Source organism: Glycine soja, chromosome 8 (assembly GCF_004193775.1).
Source record: "Glycine soja cultivar W05 chromosome 8, ASM419377v2, whole genome shotgun sequence".
NCBI lineage: Eukaryota > Viridiplantae > Streptophyta > Magnoliopsida > Fabales > Fabaceae > Glycine > Glycine soja.
This window is the reverse complement of record NC_041009.1, coordinates 26,489,310-26,496,051: the sequence shown is the minus strand read 5'-3', so window position 1 is coordinate 26,496,051 and position 6,742 is coordinate 26,489,310. Positions and strand designations below refer to the sequence as shown.

At 39.2% G+C, this 6,742-nt stretch overlaps 1 non-coding gene across 1 annotated transcript; it reads left to right on the top strand.

Moving 5' to 3' along the window:
• Positions 1-824: 824 nt before the first annotated feature.
• On the top strand, positions 825-931 carry LOC114424776. Its single transcript, XR_003669077.1, has one exon. It is a non-coding gene; the product is annotated as a small nucleolar RNA R71 (small nucleolar RNA).
• The last annotated feature ends 5,811 nt before the right edge of the window (positions 932-6,742 follow it).

Genomic DNA, 6,742 nt, shown 5'->3' with positions numbered 1-6,742 from the left:
CAGCTTGAGAAGGCAGCTTGTCAGAATTCTGGGACTGTTGTTGATTCAATTGGGTAGCTAATTGTCCCATCTGATTGGATAAGCTCTGAATAGAGGCTCTGGTCTCTTGCTGAAACTGCATGTTCTGCATAGTCATTTGCCTCACAAGTTCTTCGAGGGAAGGTTGTGGAGGGGCCTCAACTGTTGGCTGTTTCTGGGGTTGTTGCTGTTGTTGGATTGGTGGAGAAATGTATGGTATGCTTGGGCCAGCAGCATTTTGGAAGGAAGGAGCAGGCTGTTGTTGTTGCTGAGGGCTGGACCATCTGAGGTTAGGGTGATTCCTCCATCCAGGGTTGTATCTGTTGCTGGAAAGGTCATAATTGCTCTGCTGTGGTTGATTTTGCTGCTGAGGTTGAGGAGGTCTATTGTAAATATTTGCAGCATAAGCTTCAGGCTGCTCAATTGCTCCAGGTTGCTGCATGGAAGGGCAAAGGTCTGTATGGTGGTCAGCAGAGGAGCACAAACCACAAACCCTTGCGACAGGTACAGATTTCTGATTCAAGGCCAGCTGGGTTACCAAGTTAACCAATGCATCCAGTTTGCCTTCAAGCTTCTTAGTTTCAGATGATGCAGATGGGTTTGTAGCTACCTCATGCACTCCTCTAATGACTATGGCATCATTTCTGGCGCTAAACTGCAGGGAGTTGGAGGCCATCTTCTAATTTAAATTTCTGGCTTCAGCAGGAGTCATGTCTCTAAGGGCTCCACCATTGGCAGCATCTATCATACTTCTCTCCATATTACTGAGTCCTTCATAAAAATATTGGAGAAGAAGCTGTTCTGAAATCTGATGGTGGGGGCAACTGGCACATAGTTTCTTAAATCTCTCCCAGTACTCATACAGGCTCTCTCCACTGAGTTGTCTAATACCTGAGATATCCTTCCTGATGGCTGTGGTCCTGGAAGCAGGGAAAAATTTCTCTAAGAATACTCTCTTAAGGTCATCCCAGCTCGTGATGGACCTTGGAGCAAGGTAATACAGCCAGTCCTTTGCCACTCCCTCTAATGAATGAGGAAAAGCCTTCAGAAATATGTGATCCTCTTGGACATCTGGGGGTTTCATGGTGGAGCAGACAATATGAAATTCCTTCAAATGTTTGTGCGAGTCTTCACCTGCAAGGCCATGAAACTTTGGAAGCAAATGAATCAGTCCAGTTTTAAGAACATATGGGACATCCTCATCAGGGTATTGGATGCACAAGCTTTCGTAGGTGAAATCAGGTGCAGCCATTTCCCTTAGAGTCCTCTCACGAGGTGGAGGTTGTGTCATGTTCTCAGAATGTGCAAAATCAGAATGCTCAGAATCAGAATGCTCAAAATTATAATGCTCAAGATCAGGATGTTCAAAATCACCAATAATAGAATGCACAGATTCACCAGTTATGGAATGCTCAGAATGATCAAAAGGTATAAAATGATGCCTAACTAATCTATGAAATGTCCTATCTATTCAGGATCAAAGGGTTGTAAGTCAGATGGATTGCCTCTAGTCATACACTACATTCAGCATGCACACAACTAGTTGCCTTGTCATGTAAATAAAGGTGTAGGTTTGAACTACAGCTACCCTCAAATGATATCCAAATGACTTGAAATTTTGTGAGCAACCCTATAAAATGATGAAAAGATAGCACAAAAAATTTCAGACAAAAATTCAAAGTCTAACTATGAAAGCTAAAAATGGTAGGTTAAGAAAAATAAGTGAATAAAACTTGAAAAATAAAAAACTTTTGAAAGAATCGCTTTTTATGGACGATGGAGACCTCAGCCAGCCTATGGCAGGCTGCCACAGTGTAGGAAATTTTTTTCTACCCCAAATGCATATATAATAATTGCGATTCTGATAACCGGAGCAAAAGTTATGTCCGTTTGAAGTTTTGACAAACACAAAATTTGCTAGTTTTTTGGAACTTTCAAATCTGACCAAACTAAAGGCTCTAGCTATTTTTCCCACACAATATGGATTAAAAGAAGTTACCACAAAAAAATTCAGCCAAAAATAACAACCCTAGCTACTAAAACAAAAAATCTCAAATAATTCAGCATGGGTGGTCGCTAAAATCCGTCTCTAATTGATTTCTACTACTACTCTTTTTTTGCCGCAAGCACAATCTTCACAGCGAAACACCCAAGACTGAAACAGGGGAAACGCTTAATGGGAAAACTGAAACAGAACACACATTAAACAAAATACCAGAACACTAAACAACATTAACACACATACTAACACAATACTAACAATTAAACATAAAACACGAAAGGATTAAACACACAACACTAGCTAGCTATTATGAACCTTTGGACATTGCTCCCCGACAACGGCGCCAAATTTGATCGAGGCCGTACCCGAATCAAATAAACATGAAAATGCAGTAACTAGGAAGTGATCCTAGGTCGTTTCCCAACGAGCAGTGACAAGCCAAATGTTCATAATATACTTGCAGTAATAGTAACGATGGGGGGGGGGGGTTTGGTTGTTTGGTAATTAAAGAGCAGAACAAATAAAATGGAATACGAAACTACTAATATTAAAAACGGGTTGTTTCCTCTGATTCAGAAGCCACTCTCTTATCCTGGGTTATGGAGAATTCGTCCCTAACAGTCAACCACTTAATCCAACCCTATTTCAATTTACTAAGCGAAAATCAACTTAGGGTTTTCAATACGTGATTAGGCACCACATACACCAGTTAGCCCTTCGTCCATCAAGCATGAACGCAAGTTAGGCTCAGAGGCAATTAATCGAACACGAAGCGTGCACTGATTAATATTCACGAAATTGGGATAACTGGTGAAGGGAAAACTGCCAGGAAACCACATTACAAACGAAACCTCAAAGAGAGTTGAGCTTCGTCCTCAAAAGGAAACAACACCAGAAAATCTAGCCTTCCATGGATTCAAACAGAAAATGCAATTGAAACATGAAGCAGAAACGTAAATGAACGGAAACGTAAACGAACAGAAATGTAAAATGGAACAGAAACGTAAATGAAGTAGAAGAAGAAGCAAGAACGAAATTGTAATTAGAAGCAGAAAACGTAAAATTGCATTACGAACTCAGAAGCGTCAAAACAGAAAAATGAAAACCCTAAAACAAAGCTCTGAATAATGAATAGCATAACAGAATAGAATGTCCTGCACGAATCCCAAGGCAACTATTTAAAAAGAGTCACTCAAAGTCACTGGGCCCTATTACAATACTCTGGCCCAAAACGAAATAAACACTGAACAACATAAAATAAAATTGCGAAATTTCCTAATTAGAAATTAACTAAGGTAAGCGCTGCTTTATTTGCCCTCTTCAAGTCCACAACCAAAATCCGGATTAAGCCCAATGTTTCATTAATTCCTGAAATTAGATTAAAAACATCAAATTAGCTAAATGAGCCCAAATAATAAAACTGCCTAATTAATTGACAATTAAGACCAATCAATAATTAAAATGGTGCAAAAAGGGTTTAGAAAATAGAAGAAAATGATGGCACATCAGCTACATACTGAGCTTTTTACTGCAGTTTTAGCTATTGAATATGCTAATTCTGTGGGTTGGGATAAGCTGTGGTTGGAGTGTGACTCTAAGCTGGTGCTTGCTGCTTTTGATAAGGTGGATTTAGTTCCTTGGGATCTTAGAAGCCGTTGGATTCATTGCATTAAACTATGCTCTCAAATGCATTTTTCATATTCTCATATATATAGGGAAGGCAACCTTTGTGCAAATAGATTAGCTAACTATGGGATTGATCATAGGGTTGAGTTAATTAGGTGGGATCATCTTCCCTTGTTTGTTAGGGATAGTTTTGCTTGCAATCATTGTGGATTTCCTTCTTTTCCACTTTTCCTTATTGTTATCATGGGTTTTGGTCAAGTCCCCCTATGCCTTTTGTTGGTATTTTTTATTTATTTTTATAAATTATGGTTTGCCGTCGATGATTTGTTAGTGGGGGGTGCCAATGTTGTTGGGATGTCCTTGTCCAACTTTGAGGTATGCTTGCTACATATCCACAAAAAAAAACCATAGAGAAATCCACCCCTAATACTAGTTCCCAAGAAAGGACTAGCAACATTAAATGCTTCAAATGTCTTGGGAGAGGTCACATTGTCTTTCAATGCCCCACAAAGAAAACCATGATTATGAAGGGTCAAGACATTTATAGTAGTCAAGAGGAAACTACTTCTTCCCCTTCCTCTAGTAGAAGTGAAGATGAAGTAAGGGGTGAAGAGTCTAGCGAGGAAGTCTACCCCCATGAAGAAGGTGACCTCCTAATGATTAGAAGGCTCCTTGGAGGTCAATCTTGTGATCTATCTCAATCCCAAAGAGAGAAAATCTTTCATACAAGATGCAAAATTTTATATAAAACTTGTTCTCTCATTGTGGATAGTGGATCTTGTTGGAATTGTTGTAGCACAAAATTAGTTTCCATGTTGAACCTTACTATCATTCCCCACCCAAAACCTTATAAACTTCAATGGCTCAATGAGCAAGGGGAAATGATAGTTAACCAACAAGTGAAGGTACCTTTCTCCATTGGGACATATAAGGATAAAGTTAGTTGTGATATAGTTCCCATGGAGGCAGAACATATTCTTTTAGGAAGATCATGGCAATTTGATAGGAAGATCATTTACAATGGCCAAACTAATGAGATTACCCTCACCCATCTTGGCACTAAATTTGTGTTGCATCCTCAAACACCTTCACAGGTGGCCAAAGATCAACTAACTAAGAAAGATAAGAGGGATGAGGAAGAAAAATTAGAAAAACAAAAGAAAAAGAAGGATAGTAAGGCCTTGTCTTCAAAGGCCAAGGGGAAGGAAAAAGAGAAAAAGGATTCCTCCAAGAAGATTGTTAAGAAGGAAAATTATTTTGCCACAAAAGGTGATATCAAAAGAGCACTCCTTCTTAAACAATCTTTCTACCTTCTCCTGTCAAGGGAAACATCCCTTAGCCTTGCCATACCTCTTGGGCTTGAGGTTATTCCTCAAGTAAAGGAGTTGTTGGATAAGGGTTTGGTTCGTAAGAGCTTAAATCCTTGGGCTTTGTTGGTGCCCAAAAAAGGTATTATAAGGCACTGAATCCCTATGATAGGTGGTATGATGAAGGTGTTGAGTGGTGCAACCCTCTTTTGTAAAATCACCCATGCATCCAACATATTCATGATTCACATACATAGGGACTCATTAGGTAGGTTTGTTCTTAATTTTAGTTTCAATACAAACTTAGGTGCTCATATGGGACACCTTAGGTTTATCGTACCTTTTGGTAGGAATAATCAACATGAAAATACAGAAAAAAGGTAAGTTTTATTGTATTACTTTCCTTAATTTTTTAAATAGTGATCAAGGGGTTCCCACGATTTTCCATGACGTAGCTCCATGTGGAGCTTGTAGGCCATGGATCTTCTTCACCAATGGAGTCCTTTGCTTCTTGAAGATCAATGACAGTGGAATGGAGATTGAAGAAATATGATTGGAGATGCCACTTCAAGGAGAAGATGAGTCAAGAAGAAGCTCACCACCATAGGAAGCGATGGAAAAGAGCTTGAAGGTAGGAGAAGATGAGTGGAGGGAGAGGGAGAGAAGGAGCACGAAATTTTGTGCCTCAAATGAGGTCTGAACTTTGAAGTGTAATTCTCAAATGATCAATGTTCAAACCTCTTTTGAGGCACAAAATTTCATGCTCTTTTCTCTCCTTCTCCCTCCACTCATCTTCTCCCACCTTCAAGCTCTTATCCATGGCTTCCAATTGTCGCAACCTGCCCTCCGGCAGGGGACACGACCCGAGACCCAATGGTGGCTTTTCCGTTGATGGAAAACGCGCGGAGTCGCCACCAACGTTTATTCGAGGAAAACATCAGAAAGAACAAAATGGAAAGGTCGCGGATCTGCGTATTTTGAAAATGAGGGTTCGGGAGTCATTTACACATGGGGAAGGTATTAGCACCCTACGCACCCGTCACAAGAGACGACAACCTCTAATCGAGTGCGCAAATCATGACCTCAATATTATTTATTTTCCCTTTTTATATTTTTTTTTACCTTTTTTGGCCTTTATGTTTTTTACTTTTTTGGGGTCGACAAGGGTGTTTCCCTCGCTCCTACGTATTACTCAATTGCGATGAGGAGATAAGACCTACGTAGTTCTTTAAGAACTGAATGTTGGTTAAATTGTTTTTTTTATCTTTTTTGAAAGATTGATTTTAATCGAACAAAACTCGTTTAAGGCATTGGACTTTGAAACGATCTCTTGATTTTTTGAAAGGAAAGAATAATTAAGGCATTGGACCTTGAAATGATCTTCTAAAGTTTGAAAGGCGAGAATTGTTAAGACATTGGACCTTTGAATGATCTCTTGATTTTTTGATGATATGAAGAAGTTTATGAGTTGGTTTTATTTGGTTTTGGCTCATTAATCTTCAATCCTTTTTTAGAGATAACTTGCGGTGCTAATGACCAGTTAATACTTATTTTACATTGATGAAAAGAGTTTACGACACAAACGATCGGTCGAAACTTATTTAAGCGGTGATTAAGTGAGATTACAACACAAACAATCGGTTCAATTTTATTTTAACGGTGATTAAACGAGATTACGGTATGAGCAATCGGTCGAAACTCGCTTTAAATAAAGAAAAAGATCACCGATGATCGAAGAAGGAGATGAAGATGCACAAAACAATATAGGGGACCCCTAAGGGTCCATAAA